We start from the raw sequence: 21,924 nt of genomic DNA, 5'->3' as shown, positions 1-21,924 counted from the left end.
GCAGCCATTTGCTCTTTCAGTGCTGCAAGTTGCTCTGGCCTGAAACCTTTCAAAAGCATTTTGAATCCCTCCACCCAAGTGCAGCAGAGGTCTGCCTGCCCTTCAATTCACCATCTACGTTTCAGTAGCCCCACAGGAGGTGGGCAGTGATGTGTATTTATACCATTTGGCATCACTAAGAGTGTTCTTTTAGTTAACATTTCATGACAGTTTGGAGATGGAGTCCTGGAGCAGAGGAGATCTTGCCCCAGACTTCAGCTTTTAGCTTTGCTTTTAGCTTTTCACCAACATCCTCAAAGAGCTGCAGGCTTCATGTCTGAGCAGAGGAGAGCAGGCACGGTGAAAAACTAGGGTCGAATAGAAGGAGGACGCCAGGTTTCAGAGTAAGCCCTCTGGCAGGAGAACTGATCTGTTCCCTTCAGCAAGAACATGGTTTAAAATAGGTGAGGCAGAACTTCAGGTTCATTGTTTTCTAAACATGATCCTTACTTAACAGGAAAAAACACAGGAACTTCCAGGTTGCATCTTCCTTAAACTGTTTCCTGAACTCCTAAACCAATGCAAAAATAAATAAATAAATAAATTCCTTCCTTGCCAGGTTTCTCAAACAGCAAAGTGCTGGTGTGAAGTGAACTGGTTCACCAGTTCATTGTTCAGCAGTTTTTCAGCCTGATCTTCCTGAAAATCCATGAATACAAGCTGTGATCCTAATAGAGGGGTGGTAGGCATGAGTGGTGAGTTAGTTTTTATTTACAATAGGTTGGCAATGGTTGCACAAAACACCCTTGGTTCCAGTGTGCTGAGGAGAGCCTGCAGTGCCCATCCTGTGGCGTTGGGGCCTTCATGGGGTACCCATGTTGCTGGGCATGAGAGCACACCTGCCACGTCATGGTGGGATGCTGGATTTGCTCACCAGCCTCCACCCACACTGTCCTCCAGAAGGAAATCCCATGTGCTGAGGGAGGCAGAGGCAGGAGCTGGGTGATCACAGAAGCAGGACTGTCAGGTGCTCACCAGTTTAGACATGGGGGAAGCTGGACCTCAGAGACACTCCTTTACTGCCTCTGGATGCTTTCAGCTGCATGCTGGCCATGTGTTTGCCCTCTTGAGTATCACTTGAAATTCACCACTTTGTTGTCTTTGGCACATGTGCCACAGATGGCCAAACTTGCTACAAGAGACACTTTCTGTGCTCAGGCTGGGAACAATATTTCTGGAAAATCCCTGGAATCATGTCAAATGTGCTGCAGTGCTCCAGTATGGCCATGCACAGCACTTGGTTAGCAGCTGGGAGGGCATCTGTTGAGGTGGAGAAATTGAGAGGGTCACTTCCCATTGCCTTCACACAGAAATTCAACTGTTCTAACCTGGGCAAAACGAAGGCACAAAGCATGTTTTGCAGGCATGGTAGGATTTTACATCAGTTTGTACAGGTGTGCCTAGACATCAAGGTATCACCCCTTAAAATCAATGTCAGAAGAAGAAAACTATGGAAGATATAAAGGCAATATTCTCAATTGTCTCCTAGGAAAGGCAAAGGGGATAAGTCTACACAAACCTAAAAAGAAACCTGGTGTGGGGATGACTCATCAATATGCAGTTTTGGTGGTCTGAGGACTGTTTCCTTCATTTACCTCCCACCCCTGCAATGAAGCTTTGACACCTTTTCTCACCTCTGGGCTTCCTTAGCATCGCAGAGTGCCAAAAAGACCATATTTCTCCCAAAGCAGCCTCTCCAATGTCTGTGAAAATGAAGGCAAAGGAAAAGGGAGTGACACACTCCTCCTCTCAGCACAGGAGAGGGCACCCCGGCCCTCTCACCACATATCAGGAGTTTCCCAGTTCACAGAAGGACACTTCAGACTGCCAGCTACCCTGACATGGAGCTGCAAAGAGTTTCTGCAATCTGAGTATCGGCCTGGCTTTGCCATCATATCTATTATCCAGCATTACAAACGGGAAACGGAGGTACGGGGGAGTTACAAGGTCACACAGGAAACGTGCAGCTCAGCTGGAAATAAAAACATAGGTCTTCTGACTACTGTGACCAACAAGCTTTTTCCTTTCTGCAGTAACAAAGGCTACTCTGCAAAATGTCTTTAATTTCCCTAACAAGGGGAGGTTTTGTATGCAGAAATTTAAATGATTTTTTTTTTTTTGGTTCTGTGCTTTTAAGAAAGCTGTTCAGAAAGTCTTCAAAAAGGGAATTTCAGCTCCAGATCATCTTCTTTCTGCCTTAACCTTCTGTGCAAAGAAGTAGTTATTAAATCTGCACTGGAGACATAACACAGTATTTCTCAGTTGCAATCCTAAACAAGCAGATCTCTGTCCCATTCAGGCCGTTTTACCAGCTCTGCCTTGCGATATCTTCAGTATCAGAAGTAATTTAACTGGAATGCCAGCAGGAGGAGAAGCAGACCAAAGCATTAAGAAAACTGACTGAAATCTGTTTTTAAAATGAGGTGAGGTTGGCGGGTGGCGGAATGAAGCGGGCAGGTGGACCTGCCCCCAGCGCAGCGCTGTGTTTGCTGCAGGGCCCAGCTGGTCCCTGCAGGGCTCAGCCGGAGCCTGTGGGGCTCCCTGGAGGTAGTCCTGGCCTTCCAGCCTGACCATCGGTCTCCACTGCATCTCCCTGGGTTCTTCCGAGGGCCCACACACAGCACTACCACTGCAATGCCCTGCACAGGGCTTGATTTTGCTCTTGGCTGCCCCACAGCACTGGCATGCCAGGACCTCTGTCCCTCCCAGCCCAGTGGCACTGGGCAAAGAGACCTGCTGAGGGAAAACTGAGGACAACTGCGTGGGTTTTCAGTTGTGCAGAAGTGCTGAAAGTGCAGTTTCACTGAGCCTGGCACCGTTGGTTTTGCGTAGGCCGCTGTGAGTCAACCATCAAAGCCAGCGGCAGCATGATGGGCTGCTCAGTAGGAGCAGGCAGCAAATTCCTTGACAAGGGTGCAGCCGGGCAGGTTGCTTGCTTGTCTCCCTTGGCACAGGTCAAGCCATGGCAGCATGGGTTGGGTGAGACCCTGCTGAGGTGCGGGGAGCCCTCATCTTTCCCGACATGAGGACTGCAGTGGGGTGAGCATCTGCAGGAAGCTGTAGCAAGGTGACTGCACCGTGCTCCCTGTTTCAGGTCCTTCCAAAACCTCTGCCAACCTTGCATGAAGCACCACATCATTTTGCAGAAAGAGAACCTTTTTGTCTCAGACAAACATCTCCCTGTGGCAGAGCATGGGATTAAAAAAATACAAGTGTGTCACTCACAGTTCACAGTTTTCTCTAATTTTTTGTTTGTTTGTTTGTTTATAATTTATTTTTATTTTATTTTTTTTTTTCTATTGCCTCAGATAGGGGTAGCTTTCTGCAGCAAGACAAAACACTAAAAAGGACAAGGAGGTGTTGTACCATTGCAAAACCAGTCTGGAGAATTTAGTAAAGGCCATGGAAGTACGTCCTGAAACTGCTCTACAAGATAAAAGAGGGAATGCACACTGGAACAAAAAGTTAGATCTTCACTTGTAAACCCAGCAATGAAACATCTCTCCCAAATTTTAATGAAGAAGATGGGTTGCTAGGAAGTGGGAGTAATTATGGACCTGTGCTCCCAATGATTTGTCCAAATCACTGATATCCATTTCATACAAGTATTTACTGCAGAAAAATATTTACACTAAAATATTTTTGAGACTGATGTGCCTTTGGCACTATGTAGTAATGTTCAGTGCCATGCCAATAAATGACTTTTAAAGACAAGAATAATGGAGCAATGTCGTGTGAAAGGAAATGAGAAAGAGCATACGCCCTGATCCACATCTGAAGGCTTTGTTGCTAGTAGGACTTGGGCTTGGGTGTTTACCAGTATATTTCTTTTTATGTCTGTGGTTCTGCTTCTGCGCACACCATAGCCACTGAGCCAGTGCTCAGCTTGTCAATGCCTGTATCACACGGTGCCAGTCCTTAAAGCAAGACCCCTTCGACATAAGCACTGTGAGAGTCTCAACCCATTATCACAGATATTCGCAGAGCATAGACACAGCAGGCAAGCAAGCAATACAGCCTGCAGGCTTTTTTTTTTTTTTTTTTCTCTTCTTCTTAAAAACAAACAGGAAAGGATGATAAACTTGCTAGCATACTTTTAACGTACACCAATGGTCACAGCCCGCACACAACAAGGATTCTCAGGTGTGACTCCATTGCCATTTTAAGGCCAGGGAAAGGATTCAGCACAACTGATCTCTGCTTCATCACAAGTGAAACCTTCATCAAGGGACCTACAGAAGAGGTCCCCTTCTCTTCTGCAATGAAAACACTTCATCTACTTTTCCTTTAAGCTACGGTCAGTGTCAATAACACCTTGAAGATATTTCCTTTCTCTTGCAAGGGAAGAGGGATGGTGCCAACCTCTCCTGCCTGTGGGCATTTTTCCAAAGTCTTGTCTCTTAGCCAGCACCAGTTACAATACTTTACTGCCCTGGAGAACTCACCTTAGGTCTCTAAGAGGGAGTGGCACATTCCTCTTGTGTAAGTGATTTTCAGACACTCTCTAAACATTGATAAGAATTGTTAATTGTTTCTTCTTTTATAGCTGCTGTATATTCAGTGTATGGCTTGAAACATGATAATTATGAGTGAAATGTGGATGGAATTCAACACATTTTATTCTTTTCCATTTAAGAATTCTGTTTGGCATTTTCTGTTCAGCTAGGCAAGCATAATTCGGGCTAAAAGCAAAAATCCCAGATCATTCAGAGCAGATAGAATGTGTGCCTTCTGCCTACTTCAAAGGGTACCTTGATTCTCTATGCATCTGTATGTGGCACAGACCCTGGCATCCTCCTATGGGGAAGCATTACTGTTTGCCAAAGAGAAAACTACAGTTCTAGTAAAAAGCATCATCCCAGCAGCAAGGCAAGCTTCTGTACCTGTAAGTATCATAAAATATATTTGGTATGATATATTTAAAACATTTCTCATAGTTAAAACAATTCTCCCAAAACATTTGTCAAATTTGTTCTTAACCACTTCAAACTTGTGCTTAAGAATTCATTTTCCTCCAAATTTATTCTCTAAAGAGTTAGACTCACTTTAACTGAAGTAATTCAGCATAACAAAGTAGTCACTGGATAATTTATATTGGAAGGGAACTCTAGAGGTTGTCTACTTCAAATCCCTGCTAGAAGCAGGCCTAGTTAAATCAGGTTGCTCCAGGAGTTTGAGGTTTGAATGTCTCCAAGGTCATCTGAGGTTTGAACGTCTCCAAGGATCACACCAGGTCTTGTTATAATATTTTACCATCCTCATGCTGTAAATGCTTTTCCTAAAGCCTAATGGGTGTTTCCTATATTCCAGCATGTGCCTGTTTCCTCACATCCTATTGCTTTGCCCCACCAAGCAGAGCCTAGCACCCTCTTCTCTGTAGCTTCCCACCAGACAGTTGCAGACAGCAGTGAGCTCTCCCCTTTTCCTCCTCTTCCCCAAACTAAACCAATCCACCTCCCTTTGTATACCCCTCTCTCCAAACTCTACCATCACAGGAGCTCTCCACTGATCTTCTTCCTGTACGTCAGGGCTTGTCGTGCACCAGGAGCCCAAACCCCAGAATGGCACACTAAGAGCAGGCTTACAAGTGTTGACCATCCCATCAGGATCCCTTACCCTTGCTCCTTGCTGGTGCAGCTTAGCATGCGGGGACTGTTTTGTTGTGTTGGTGCACTCCTGCCTCCTGATCACACCGTGTTCCACCAGGGCTTTTTCTGCAGAACTGCCCTCAGCTGTATGGCCGCAGCCTGTCCTGCTGCAGTCCATCACAGAGGTCCAGCTTTGCACGGGCTTTCGTTTAACAAATGTCATGAGTTTTCCATCAGCTAATTTCTCCAGACTGTACTGCCTTATGAATAGCAGCCCTGCCTTCCAACATGTTGACTACTGCTCCCTGCCTTCCAACATGTTGACTGCTGCTCCCCATTCAGTGTCCTGTCCAAACTGTCGTAGAGTGTGGTCCAACTCATCATGGATGTCATTGAGGAAGGCTTTAAACAGTACTGATCCCACAGCCAGTCTCTGAGGCACAGAACTAGTAACCAGCCACCAGCTGGTCCTCATGCTGCCATCACAACCTTTTGAACCTGGAAGTCCAACCAGTTTTCCACCCGTTTCATTGTCCACAGACCCAGCCTATATCTCACAGGTGTGGCAGTAAATAGTCTGCAAGACATCATGCCAAAGTCAAGTTGTATAACACCTGCTGCCCTCACCTTTTCCACACACCCATGTCCCTGTAGAAAGCAATCAGATTGGCTGTGCAGGATTTGCCCCTGGTATGTAAGTCATAGGGCTTCTCCCTGTGGCCTTCTTATCTTTTCCATGAGTGAAAGTAGCTCAGATGAGGATTTTTCTCCCTCACCTTCCCAGGGACTTAGCAGGAGCTGACCAGTGTGTAGATCCCAGGATCCTCTGGGAGTCTCCTTCTTGCCTTTCTCGAAGATGCACACAAGGAATCAAAGTCATCAAAGATGTTAGAGATTAAGATGGTAGAGAGCAAGCCTTGCAAGGACACAGGCCAGCTCCTTTGACACCTTTGGGTGCATCCTGTCTGGTCTGACTGGCCTGCATGTGTCTAATTGGCTTAGTGTTTCATTTCCACAGACTATGTCTGTATGCTCGGGGGGCTGGATAGCCTAAAGGCAAAGCTTTAGGCTTTTTCTGGTGAAAAGTGGGCCTTTCCTCTGGGTGAAATAACCTAGGATGGAGTATTTAATCTTAAATGGTTTGGCTAAATAACCATTAAAGAAGCTGCTTTAGTGGGAGCTGAATCACTGAATATGGTTGAAGAGTCAGTGTACAAGAGAGTCATTTTTCTCTTGGAGATTACCCAGACTAGAAATTTTGCAGGAATGTTACTAAGGTAAGACCCCTTGGAGTCACTTAACATGGTGGTAGCAATGTGACCTGTGTATGCACTGTTGGAATTACCATTCTTCTGCTAGTAAGTTCCCATGAAAGAAATTATGGACTTTATTTATTTATTTATTTATTTTTAAAGTCTGTAAGAAGGCATTGTATTTAGTCTAGAGAGGATAAATACATTATGCAGTGATCCTTATCTGTTGGGATGTCTTCTATTTTAGGGCACTGAACTTTGAAAGAATAGCAGAGGCAAAATCTTAGTATCTTGGCACATCTTGTTCCTAAATATTTGGAATAAGAAGCAAATGAGTCCCAGAAGTACATATGGCTATATATATTTTAATAGTGGGGAAGATCAATAAAACAGGCCTATGAGTCACACTGCAACAATCATATGTCCTTTAAATCAGCTAAAAGCAATCTTGAGTTGAACACTGAAAATTCCTGTGGTTTTTGTATTTTTGTGTTAACAAGTTAAGATATTTAAAAAAAAACCCTTTATTTTATTTTTAGCAAAAGATGAGCTATGGGCAAGACTGATGGCTGGCTACTCCAGTCAACAAAACAGAAGCAGGATTTCTTTTTTTCTAGTGAATGCTTCAGACATTCCTGAAATTTTCCCCTTCTAACCACAATGTTTTATTTGGCAGTTGAGAACTATGAGAAGAATGTGTATAAAGTCATTGCTTATCAATCAGGAAGTCAATAGATCTAATTAAATTTATTTAAAAGGTACCCTACATTCTAAATGTAGAAGACTACCAACTCAATACTTCCAGTAGTTTAAAAGGTGAACAAAACTGATCAAATACTGCCCAAAAACTTTACAGTAATATTAGCAACTAAAAGGGAATAATTTTTTAAAGGATCAAATGTGAAAACAAGAACTAATTGCAATTGATGATAGTACAGCCCTCATTTGGAAAAGAGAGTTGTTTTTCATCATAAAAATTGCTGAGATGAAGCTCTCCAGCTGAGGTCTACGCAGGTATGAGTACATTTCTGTTCCAATGTTGCAGAGGACAAATGCAGCCTAGTTTGTTTATTCAAAACCAGGATATGGTATGATCTCCACCTTTTGGATGTGACAAATGAGGAAAAGAGAAATGAGATGCTGAAGTTTGCAAATACAGATGAAGGAAAACAAAGAACTGAATCCCACTCCTGTAATTCCCAGAGCAGTGCTTTAAGGGATCTTTCCAGCACAAGCCAAAGGAGACACACTTCAGGAAGGAGATTGATTTTAAGATGTGTGTGAACATTGCATGTCTAGGAGAAAATACAACTTAGCAGTGTTCTATAACACAGTCCTGCACATCAACCTGATTATAAAATTTTCTCACAGATCTGAGAGGCACAAATCCCTGGTAAACTCAGTGCAGATTCAGTAGCCAAAAGCTCCTGAATTAGCAGCTTGTTCTGCACTAACTCTCAGTTTGACCTTTGTCGAACAATTGTACAGTCCTAACCAAAATTCATTTAAATCATTGGACTTAGATCACACTTAATTATTGCACCATACACTTAAATAAAAATCTTGCTTCCTTACACTATTTAACATCTCTAGGCAACACAGTTGTAACCAATAAGGTATTTCACAAATCAAACATACAAATGGCTTTCTTTATCTAGTGTGATTAGGCAGACAAAATCCAGTACTGGGGCGAAGGCTGTTAACAGCCACCCCATGTCCTCATTACATGGCTTGTAAAACCAGTGATAAACTCCCTTAGATAAGAATGGGCTATAACAGCAGAGGAGAGAAAACTTCCTAAATTGTCAAGGTGTAAAGTTACCCATTGACATAAACTGGACTGTCTTCCTTCTTGTACTTGGCTGTTTACTGTCTTCAAATGTGTGCATTTATTGCAGAACGTACTTGTAGACAGCTTGATTCATAGCTGTGATCAATGCTGGAGTTCAACATTTAGAAGTTCAGCATATAGAAGAAAGAATCCAGCTTCTATCCATCTCTGCCCCAGTGGGAGCAGAGGGGCAGGCACTGATCTCTGCTCTCTGGGGACAGTGACTGGACCCGAGGGAACGGCATAGAGCTGGGGCAGGGGAGGGTCAGGCTGGGGGTTAGGGAAAGGGTCTGCACCCAGAAGTGGTCAGGCACTGGGACATGGTCACAGCACTGAGCCTGCTGGAGTTCAAGAACTGTTTAGACAATGCTCTCAGACACATGGTTTGATTTTTGGGTGGTCCTACGAGGAGCCAGGAGTTGGACTCTATGAATCTTGTGGTCCCTTCCAACTCAGGATATTCTAGGATTCTATCTTCAGTCACCCATCTCCTGATTCAGTTTTACAGGAATTAGCATTAAAAACACTTTTATCTTTGTTAGTCAACTGTATTTTGTAAATAAATTGCCAAAACAGTAGTACTGCACTCTGTAAAAGGTCTTGTTCTAAACAGTAACTATAGAAAGAAGAACTTCAGCCTCTGAGTAAAATGTTAATGAACTACTGCCTATCTCATAAATTGAAATGTACATTGCACTTAACACAGAATTACTTAACCTTATTGTACCTTCTATGATAACAAAGGGTAAAGAAACATTTACAGAGTCTTAATAAGGAGAAGAACTATGCCTATCTATTGCCATGTAAGATTTCAGAAGACGTGAGAAATTTATGATATTTTTGCAAGAGGTGTACAAAAAGTTGCTGATCACCCACTAAAACGGGACAAAAAATACAAAAAAAAAAAAAAGTAATTTTAGATTTTCTATTTGGTCTTAAACCAGAAGACATTTTCATGAAGTTGGATGAGGATGGGGTAAAGGGAATGTCTGAGAGCTGGGAAACCCTTCAAAGCAAAGCTGCTGAACACTGCATTACAGAGAAAAGCAAAAATGTGTAATTATTTTTCTTTCTACACTTTTATTTCCTTTGAAATATGGTATCTAAGGATAACTTAATTCCTGATTAGATTCTACAGCAGTGGCACAGAGAAACAACTGCTACTGTGACACCATACTAAAAGCATCAATGCCAATTACAGCACTTGTTTGCTAGACTTGAAGTTATTGCTGTGGTGTAAAAAACAACAGTCTGTGCTTTTAAATCTTTGGCTTTAACCAGTGATTGTGCAGCTTTACAGGTACTGCATAAATGAGAAGAAACTTATATAAAATTAAATATGTAAAGCATATGCCAAAGATGATTAAATAGATCTTTAAAAAATCATTCACAGTTTTGATACCATTCTTTTTCTTTTTTTTTTTTTTCTTTTCTTTTTTTTTTTTTTTTTAATGAGATGCCAATTCTCTGTTCTGAGCCACCTCCAAACTTTCTTGAAATACAGGATAATTGAGTTACTGTGTAGAATCTTTATCCTTACGTATAAAATTGCCTTTAGAGGAATTTTAATAGCAGGCTTGGCTTTTGAAATCTCCTGTTACTCAAAAGTTCCTTTTTTTTTTTTTTTTTTTTTACCTCTTTGCAGCACATTTTAAGTAGAATTTCACAAGGTATTGTAAGAGTAACTTAAATACATTTTGGTCTGGGGTCTGTTGTGTTGATGACGGTAATCCCCACATTGCAAGATAGACTCTAAGACAGACGACCAATGAGCTCTTGCTCATGCAATGTACAGTAAATGGTCAACACAGAACATGACATAGATCACTGCCTCCTCTCTCATATATGATTAGACTACTGCCTCCTTGCATTCAGAATGGCAATGTCCTCCCTCCTGATGTCCACATATATATCCAATGTGAATGTATGCACGTCTATCTCCTGCTGCTTCCTGTTAGTTTCTCCCTGACCTTTACCACCTTAATACACCTCCACAGTGCCTCTTTTACCATGGGAAAGGTCTGTTCTTTTATCTGTCCCTATGCAGAAAATCCATCTTAGTATTTTATTTCATTTGACATCTGGAGAAAGGTGGTAAAAAACACATCTACTACTTAAGAGATAATATCTCTGGCAGGCACCCTGATTTCTCTATCAAGCATCAAACCACAAGAGTATTTTAAGTAACAGAAGTACACCTACCTGTTTTTGAAGGATCTGGGGGGGGAAAGTCTGTCTTTATTACAAAGAAAAGCATAGTAATTTCCTGTCTGAGAATAGGAGAGCATGTAACCGAGGGACAAGTGCAATTCGTGGCCCAGGGCTGCTGCACTGTGTTCTTACCAGCTGCAGCCAAATTCAGTGGTACTGAAACCCAGGAGGACTCACCCCAGTACAACCTAAATGTCACTGTGACTCTTCACTGACCAGTTTGTAGAGACACTGATAATTGGTACAATGAATATTAATAAAGCACAGAGACCCTACGCTTCCCAGGAGGGAAAGTAATCTCACACAGTGAAGAAACAGACTGTTGAATGTACATGCTCTGACCTTAAAGGCTTCACAAGAGCCATGATCCTGCCTTCACTCTTCCCCTACCTAGCCTTACATTAGACCCTGTGAAGCATGCAGGGTATGTCACACAACAGACTTTACTTTGATACAAGCTGTCAAGGAAAGGGCTTTGCAGAGTTCAGATGCTCTGCTGGTTGCAACAGTACTGATGTATTCTCTCCTATTTCATAGACTACAGTACAGCAAGTAATTGAAAATACGCTGCCATACTGTAGTCTGTCAGACTGTCTATGACAGTAAATGGACACGTCAGTGTCTGTGGACAAGATAGTAATTATCTGTTTATACCAGGGCATTCCGCAGATATTAGACAAGTTTGCTAGTGGCCAGTTCTTTGATTCTCTATTGTAAATCATTTACAAAGGTATTGTTGACTTCCTCCTTCATTGCAACAAGGTTTCATGCTCACACACTATTTACAGCTGTTCATAAGTCACAACTCATGACTTTGTTCTTAAAAAAAAACAAAACAAACAACAACAACAACATAGTCTGGAGACTTTGCCTCCAAAAAGAATAAGCCAAAGGCATTTGCTAGGTTTGCAGCTTCCCAGCCTTTCCCTCATCCTTAAGAAGATGGGTGTAAGGACCCTATAAATCACCTGGAAGCTCAATGCATGTTCCCAAAAGCTCATCCCAATTCCCTTAGCTAGCCCTGGCTGGAGCACAGCAATAATGGTAGGCAGATATCAGATGTGTTCTGAATATGAAGGACAGGAAAAAAGGGATCTTCCAGTCAATATCAAAATTATATGGAAAACATGCCCATGCCTTGTGAAGTCTAGTATATATAAAAACTATTTTTCTTCAGTGAAGACAGACTTAAAGTTTTTATAATTATTAATTGTCTTAGAGTTGTCTGAATAGGTCTGTCATACAGCTTTACTGCAGACAGTAAGGCAGCTGTTTCCTCTGTTAAGACATAAAAGGTCAGATTCCCCAGTATTTTCTGGCAGGACAAACCCAGGAGTATTTTAGGAAATTTTGAAAGGAAGCATACAGCCTGTGCATGGGTGAGAAACTGACAGTTCTCATTAGGTCAGGGGATACAACTAAGAACATGTGAGGCCTGGATAAATTTGGAGCAGTCGGTGTGTTCCTAAAAAAAGGAAAACATGTCAGGTTGCACAAGTCATCACTTATTCATCTCTTTCTTGTAATATTTTTTTAGAAAATACAGACTCATAAACCCATTACATATGTAAATAAACTGCCAGCCATAATGTCCCAAAGTTGTGATTTAGGGACAAATAATTTCCCCTTCTCTATATTCTTTTTTTTTTTTTTCTATTTCTATTTTTGTCTTGAGAAGAAAAAGAATTTTTCTTTAACACTTTCTGAGAAGTTACTGACCAGTCTGACCATATATGTGTATTAATAATGGCATATATTTTCACTGACCTTATTGTGCAATTAAATCCAACATCATAAGTTGAACAGCTATTCAGCAAATTTTAAATCAGTTAACATTCACTGCAGCTTTCTTTTTTGCCATATGTAAGCAAATAAAAGACATACAGGCACTTTTTTCTCTTTCAAAATAGACATGGGTCCTTCAGGGAAGCAGAGGATTTGAGACTGGAATTTTGTGCAGGACTGAGGTATCATTTACAGTGCTGCCTGTTCAGGTGCTCTGCTCTCCACACAGGGGATGAACAAGCTGCTCTTACAACCTCTTCTGTTTCAGGTCAATTCTCTGTTGTCACTCATCACTGTGAGTAAAAATGAAGGTAATCCCACTGGTGCTGCTATCAGAGTGTACGTAGCCAAGGAAGGGGAGCAGCAGGATCCGAGCTGGAGCTGTGGCATTTCAGCAGGCACTGAATGCTTCAAAGAAGTCTACAACATGCTCACTATCATAATCTTTCTAGACCTTGTACTAATGACCTGGACATTGCTGTGGACCCAAGGTTGAATAGTACAGATTTTATCACAAGGCTATTTCATAGTATGATAAAAGACTTTTGCCTTGGAAGACTTTTGTTTCAAAGATGAATCAGTCTCCAGTTCTGTAGTATGATCACAACTTAAAAAGTTGAGGATGACTATAGAAGCTGAGGGGTGTGATTCCAACCAAAGTATACTAAGAGCTTACAAATCAAGGTAACATTCGTGCTGCCTTACATATTTTTTTTTTCCTCAGAGAGAGATTTACTTTCAACTTCCAACTTAAATATATGTATGCAGTTAGTCTGTTTGCAATTTTCATCTAGTTGTGTGTCCAGTTGCAAATTTTCATTTTTTGCATATTAATTTTAAGTACATTTCTAAGCATACAGCTGACAGCATCCTAGGAAAAGGGGCCCAATTACAAAAACAAAAACAAAAACAAAAACCCAACTTGTAAGATCTCTCTGATACTATAGATGCAGGATTTACAATTCAGAAGTCATGGAAGACATTTACAGTTCATATCATACAAATAAGATAAAAAGATGCCTTCAAAGGGGTTGGGTAGCCAGTTAAGTCAAACAAAAAGTGGTGCAGAATGTAGATACAGCTATCTTTATCTTTTACTTCTTATAATGAGAACAATGATAAGTGCAGTTGAAAAGCCTTGTCTTCTGCCTTCACCTTACACTTGTTGTAAATGTTTTCGTCAGTAGTTATCTACTTCAGAGCAGACTGGGAGTTTTCAGGCAGCTGTAGGAGGCCAATGCACAGAAACATCTTGCTGAAAAATCTGCAGCACCGACCACCAAGAGGACCCACTCCTGGTCAGAGTGGGCTTCTGCACAAATAGTTCTGGGGTGTTTGGGGCTGATGTTTTAGTACATAAAGAGATAAAAATATAAAAAATTGTTGCAGGATAGGAAACCCCTCAAGAGGCTTAGTCAGAATGTGCCTGCCTTTAAACTTTAATCAGAAGTGGGGATATCTAGGCTTCCCCAACCTGAAAGACTTCAAAGAAAGAGTGTGTCTAAATAACAGACAACAAATACCAACATAACTAAATGCCATGCAGAGAAAACAAAAACAAAAACAAAACAAAACAAAAAACAACAACAAAAAAAAGTTTTTCAGAACCTTGGATTACATTACCACCAGAAATTAGTCAGGTGGCTTTCTGCCACTTGACATTTTGGATTACTTGGGGAAGTCCCAGCATTTAGCTTGTCATACACCTTCACCCTCATACAGCACTAACAACCCAAGAGTATGTTTCCCCAACCACAAGAAGTGCCTTCTCACTCCACAAAGTCCCATCTTTGATACATGTTCTTTCTTTCAGCAGGGTGAATTCTCTCTCTAAAACATCCACTGCCAGTGCTACCACTGAAGTAGGTACTGCTGGCCTTGCAAAGTCTGCTTTCACTGGGAGAAATGTTGGAGGAGCAGCGAGGCCGGGAAAACCCTACCCGCCCTGTCCCTGCTTACTGTTCCTGTCGGAAATTGTGCCCTCATGCCTGTCATCTGTATTTGATTTACTCCTCTGCGTGGGATGGGAATAATCGCAGGCTAGCAGCTCTGGAGAATCACCAGATGCAACTGAGCAGAGTCAGGTCACATCCTGCAAATTTTGGTGTCTGGGATTTAGTAGATGATAGGTTTTTCTGGAGCAAGCTTACAGGAAGACTGTAACAGGTGGGACAGGTACACAAAATAACTAAAAGCCACTTTCTGATTTCATGGAACAGGAATTTTCCATCTGCTGCTGAACGACTGTATAAGGAGAGGAAGTGTTACGGACAGCAATGGCAGCAAGAACAGCAGGCTGTCTGGTTTGTCCTTTTTTTCATTCCCCTTTCAGGAATGAGCAGGAAGTAAACATGCACTGTGTTCAGACTCATCATTTATCAGAGATTAAGAGCAAATAATCTGATCTTCCAAATACCTCCTAATGCCAGACATGCCTAGAAGTGGTGCTTCCAAACATCCCAGGGCCAGCAGAACAGGCTGCACTTTTACCAAATAAGGGCCATTTGATCAGGACTCTTTCTTTTAATATTTTAAGGAGAAAGATGAAGCTGTGCATCACTCAGCGCATCCTATTTTTGTCAGTGGAATGATTTCCCTCCCAGCAATTCTGCCTGAAAGGTAGTGATCTGACTCACGCTTGTCTAGCCAGACAGGGATACAGTTCTATCTACTGGTGGGTGGAGAACAGTGAAGTAAAAAAGCACGGGGAAAAAAAAAAAGAAAAAAAGAAAAAAAAAAAGAAAAAAAGAAAAAAAAAAAAAAAAAAGGCCTATTAACAAGCTTATCTAACAGCTTGTGTGAATCAAATACAATTCCCAAACACCCTCCTCCTCAGACATGGAGGGATACATTGTGGACCACATTTGAGCAGCTCCTAGGGGCTGAGCAAACATCCCATTATGGTCATAGACCCTCTAACACAGAGGGCTGGTTTTCTGCTGCAGACATGTGAAAGACCCAGGCCATGGTATAAAATCCATGACTGAATATTATAACCAAGACCCTTTTTGTCTTGCAGAAAATGGGAACATCATTTTATTTCCATTAGAATTTTGTGCCAAAAGCAGCTCCTTATTTCAGTCAGCTTATCACTGGAAAGTGAGTAACAAAACCGCTCCCAGCATGACTGACTTTTCCAGAAGTCACATGCCCACATTCAAGGATATAAAACACTAGAAAAATTGTTGTACTTTACATTGCAGTCTTCCAAGCTGTTCTTTCTCCTTCAGCAGTCTGCAGAATTCTTGTCTACTTTGGCTTCATCTTCTAAGACGAACAATAAAAAACATCTTTGGTAATTAAACTAGGGAGCAAATGTATTTTTTAAAGTATTATTAGTAAAGTAAAAGATAATGCATTACTACATATACATATTACATATACATTACTTTAATACATTAAAGTAATGCATTATTTTTAGATAATATAGGAATTAAAATAATAATAATAATAAAAAGAAAAATCCTATAAATAATCCAAAGAAGAAGTTTTCAAGGAGCAAGATATACCTACACAAAAGTTCTCTAACCATTAGTTCATCTCTAATATGTGTGCAGTTATTGCATCTAAGGCATGAGAAATGTCTGCAAAGTTATCTCCACTGATAAATACAGTGTTTCTTCAGCACAGACTACTGTTTGCATATGCAAATGAAGAAATTACTGTGATTGCAGCCATGTGTGTGATTTAATCTACTTCTCTACGATGTGCATGTAGCTCTGTCAAGGACAAGAAAAGTGGAAGTATGTTTTTGTTCGTTTATGCTTCCTTACTGGCAGATAAAGTTACATTAAGTGGCTTAGTTCCTATAAACAATGTGCAGTTCTGCTTGTAAAAATTCTGGGAATTATCCACCATGGCCACAGACATAACCACAATGTCAAATACACCCAAGTATACTTTTAGCACGAGGGTTTAGCCCCCTAGCTATGATCTCCCTTTTCCTTGAATGATTAAAACTACACACAAGTGGGCTAACAGGATTCGTTCATCAAAGCTGTTTACTGACAGGTGGAAAATACCCTCTCTTCAACATACAGCAAACACTGAGCATGTCCTTGGTATATTAAACAATTTTTCATGCACAGTACTTCAATGACCTATAAGATTTGCATAAAAAAGAAACCACTGTCTCTCAAAACACAAGCCTTGAGTTTTAAATAAGTAGTTTAAATATATGTATATATATAGACATAAAATGCTATTACTTAGCTGCAAGACCACTGTTAGGAACACTAAAGCTGTGTGTTGCTTTCTGCTCACACACCTGCCGCCTCAGGCTTTTCAGATCTATCACTTAACTGGTCAGAGAGGCCCTAGTGAAGAAATAATGCACAAAAGTCCCTCACCAAAGACTCAGTTTGAAGTAGGGACCATTAGGCCTTGTTAGCTGCAAGTGCAATGACAAAGCATTAATGCAGCCTTGGCAGCCAGGGACATTTCAGCCACACCACTGGTAATCTGGCATGGCTCCTGCAGGCACAGCGTGATCTGCAACCAAGTGTGCTGCAGGGGAGCGAGGGGAGGATGTGGGGGAAGAGCAGTTTGTTTTGTTGTGTAGCTGGGCATGTTTTCTGCATCTGTTTTCCATTAGAGCCTTCCAACTGCAGCTGTAAGAAAAAAGACAAGTTGGAGATCCGCTCCCCCAGTGCTATGTGGCCAACACTCTCTAGTTACCAGTTAACAGCCGAACCACTTTTTGGAAAGCTGAATCACTTTACCTGAGTGAAGGGTGTAGTCCAAAGCAATCTCAGGCTGCACACAAAGGGCAAAATATAGCTATTGAAACTTGCTGAGTGGTTCTTCCAGGTGAATGGAAATTAACAAGCAGTGGAGTGAGACGCTTTGAACTGTGTGAGAGGCAGAGATGGTGAAATTTCTTGCCCCCCTTACCTGAGAAGGTGGCCCAGCAATTTGCTATGACTTGCCTAAAAGAATGCTAGGCTTCTGGAATGGTAGTTTATTTCATGATTCAAGAGGTATTTTTATATTGAATTCTCTAGAAAATGTTACGTATTTACATGTAAGTCACTGTTATATGGTCAGCACAAGTCTTTACTCACGTGACTTTATTTTTGACACAAATAAAAGATTTGCTTTGTCTTGTTTTCTGTCTGGAGGTGTGCAATGAGCAGAGTTACTCCTTTGATACAGAAAGTCCACATATCTTTCTTTTTCTGTGTTTCCATTTCACATTATCTCTCTCTCTTGCTTGGTCTATCTTGAAAATTTCAGTGGGGAAAGGAAACAAAAAAAAAGAAAAAAAAAGAAAAAAAAAAGAAAAAAAAAGAAAAAAGGAAAAAAAGAAAAAAAAAGAAAAAAGGAAAAAAAAAAAAAGAACAAAGCTCAAAACACATAAGAATACAAAAATATTTTTTCTGTTAGCTCAAAAGCTCCAGGTGAGGAGCTTTTAATAGACAGAATAGAATGTCTTTCTTGGACTATGTTTTACAGCTCTTTGCACAGTTATGTTCCAATGTATGGCTTATAGTCCTAAATAACAAGACAATTTAAATGCCATAGTTTATTACTGCATGATAATTTAAGTGGTAACTGGACACTGCTTTTAAGAAACTATTGTAGTAACAATGTGGATAAGTACAATAGCAATAATGGTCTTCTTTTCTTTATATATATATATATATATAAGCACAGTTTTAAACATTTGCAAAAATATAATGGTATCACTTAGATTTTTTAAAAACATATAAAAAGATTAAAAAAGAAAAAATCAAAACCGTGTACAGAAACCTATGGGAGGTAATTATTTAGTTTTAAAAGGCAATTATTTTTTTTTTCTTAAAAATGATTTTTGTAAAACCATAGAATGATTCAGATCGGAAGGGCTCTCTGGAGTTAATCCAGTTAGATCAGGCAGCTCAGAGACTTGTTGAGTCAAATTTGATCTTCTCCAAGGACAGATATTTCACATCCTCTCTGGGCCTGGTTCCAATATCTGATCACTCTCACAGTTTTTTCTAATGGGGATTTCCCATGTTCCAGGTTGTGCCCATCACCTCCTCATCCTGTCACCGATCTCCACTGAGCAGGCTTTGGCTCCATTTTCTCGGCTCCCTCCCAGCAGCCAGCTGCAGACACCAGTGAGGTTTCCCCTTCCTTTCCTCTTCCCCAGGCTGAGCCAGCCCAGAATCCCTTACTTTCCCTTGTATGTCCTTGCTCCGGCCCTAGCCATCATAGGGGCCCTCTGCTGGACCTGTCCAGGTCCCTCTGCACAGCTCTCCTGCCCTCCAGTACTTTGATTGCTCCCCTCCATGTGCAGATCATTAGATCTGCAGGCAAAAGGAGAAGCCTACCTGCTGCTGGCACAGGGCACAAGCTTATAGCCCCTCCTAGCCTGAGGGTCTCCAAGATACCCCTTGTCCACACATGGCCTCTAACTGTCCCCTTCCTCTACGATGTAGCTTGGGCTTTTGCCTCTGCAGGGTGTCTGCAGAGACCCTGTCTTTCATTCCTGATGAGGGACACAGCCTGCTTGTCCCCTCCCCTGCTCCTGAAATGCCCACATGAAATATATGATCGAGATTCAGAAGAGACACATCTCATCACTTTCACCAGTCTGAACAAGAGGCAACTTACCTCAGAAAACCACAAGTCTCCCTGGCAGTTTGACGTGGTTGTGACCAGATACCTTGTCCAGGTGTGAGCACTTTAACGTGTCCATATGGCCTCAGAAACCTGCACATTACAGCCCATGCTGCCAGTACCTGCTGCAGAGAGGCAGCTGTCACCCCCCTGAATTAACAGCAAGGGCTGCCTTTCAAAACAATCTCCAGAACAAAGATTAATCTTCATGCTGCAGGTATTTCTACAGTGATTCTGCCCTGAATTTCATACAGAGACAAGAATATTTTATTCTACAAGACACTTAAGGGTTTTGTTGAGTGGGAATAGTTTTAAGAGAAGCATCTTTCTCAGTCAAAAACAAACAAACAATCAAAACAAACACATAGACACACACACAAAAAAAAACAAACCAAACCAAAACAAAACAAAACACATTTAATGATGTGTGAAACAGCTCATGGTAGGCATAACCCCAATTATGATGCTTTTTTGTTTGTTTTGTTTGTTTGTTTTGAAATGGTGACGTGTCCTTGTTGCAGGGGCAGTTGTAACTTGCTGTTTGGATATTAATAATTGGAGCACATTTGTCTGACTCTAAAGAAGAGCTCAAACAAAAGGTCTGTTCCTACACGCTCTGTAGGAGCCTGCAGTCGTGTTACCCCCAGTGGCTCTGCAGATGCAGGAACCATGTTCAGACACTGGAGTGTAAGGGATACTCCTAAACACTGTGCCTGCATGCTGAAATGACTCCGATAGATAGATAGGGTTCAAACCAGTCAAGGAGAGCTTATTCTGTGCAATAAAGGAAAAGTTCACAGTTCAACCTCCTTCCTGCTGCTTACTATCTCCTCAGCTTGCAATCAGCTGACAAATAAAGAGAAAGTAACTGTGATTCAGTTTATTGAACCAAGAAATGTTTTATCAGATAATAACCCAGATAGGCATTTTAATTCCAGTGCTTATCTTTATGACAGGTGTACCAGGCATACTGACTGGCTGCAACACATTTGAAACATTTACCTGAGGAAAGATCCTAAGGGTAATTACTGTAAGGAAGACTGTGTTCCTCAGAACCTGTAAACATGAAAGTCCAGCCACATTTCCCCAAAATGCAAATAAGTTTGGGGTTTTGTTTATTTATTTATGTTTTTATTAAGAATAATCACTCTCCTTTCACTCAGTATAAAACAGAGATGGAAATTTGTTCATCTGATATTACTGAGTACCTGTTTCCAGAGCATTCATTCACTGAGAGTTTGTGAGCTCTGGACTCAGTTTTTGGCTGGCTTAGTGTTCTGAGCTGGAGAAAAGCAAACTTCCCCATGCCTCAAGTGAGGATCATAGCCACTGGCTGATGATCTGCAGTATCTCCTGCTAAAGTACACAGAAGAAGCCTATCTATAGCTGTGAAAGTAGAAATGTCTGAGATGGATGCCTCTTTCTCATTTGGATGAAAAATTTCCAAACATACACACTAAAATCTTCCATGCCAAAAAACTTACCATTTCCCCTTCTCATAGCAAACAACCAAGGCAAATGTCTAACCAGAACATCCCCTGCACATCTCTAGCCATGAGGTTAGCTGCTTTTTACAGCCATTTCTAGTGTCTCTGCATTTCTTTGCCTGTAATTTCTTACGGGAACTTATTTTCTCCTTCCTGAACAAATTGCATCTGGCAGAGGTGGCACCTTCAGCTATGTCTGGGACAAACAAAGACTTGTAGGGTGGGACAACACTTGTTCACACATGCTGAGAGGAGAGTCTGGGGAGAGGCAACCTGGAAAGATCACTCTTATGCAGAGCACATAATTCTTGGTTGTGTAGAAACTGTTCAGTCCTCTGTATATTGACCATTGCCAGGACACTGAGTGAAGGTCTTCAAATAGAGATTCAGAGTATGGTTGCTTGTACAGTCTTGAGAGCAGGGACTAGCACCTTCTCTGATGGGAAGACTTGCATCATGCTATGGATAATTTTCTCCTTCTTTCCTTCCTTCCTTCCTTCCTTCCTTCCTTCCTTCCTTCCTTCCTTCCTTCCTTCCTTCCTTCCTTCCTTCCTTCCTTCCTTCCTTAGTTCCTTAGTTCCTTCCTCCCTTTCTTCCTCCCTTCCTCCCTTCCTCTCTCTCTGTCTCTCTCTTTCCTTCTTTCTTTCTTTGCAAAGTTATTAAGAGGCAAGAGTTATATAGCAAGAATTATGTGTGGTTTCAGTGGGATACATTACAAAGCCCAAGAGTAAAAATCACCAGGCTTGGTAAGGTGTTTTTAAAATGCCATTGTATCAGCAACCTGCTAGACTTTCTTTTTTACACCCCACCCATAGTCACCTGCTTTTTCAAACAGTCTGACAGTAGTAACATGCTAGTTCAAGTTTCATATAGCAATGTCATTAAAAGCAACAAGAAAATCCTTCCTTGATTAGCTAATTGCAGTTCCCAGGATTAAACCTGTTTGTTGCCAGAACGGGTATAATGACTCATCTCCTATGTCAAGCAAGAGCCATCAACTTACTACAACATTAAATTTATCCCAGCCCTGCCACAGGACAATTTAGGAGAGATGAAACTAATCACCTTCACAGACATGGCTCAAAACACACTTTTAAGACTTTTCTCCTGTCCTTCTTGTAAAAGGT

Source organism: Netta rufina (genome assembly GCF_964035555.1).
Source record: "Netta rufina genome assembly, chromosome: Z".
Classification (NCBI taxonomy): Eukaryota; Metazoa; Chordata; class Aves; order Anseriformes; family Anatidae; genus Netta; species Netta rufina.
The sequence above is the reverse complement of the archived record's forward strand: the minus strand, read 5'-3'. Positions refer to the sequence as shown.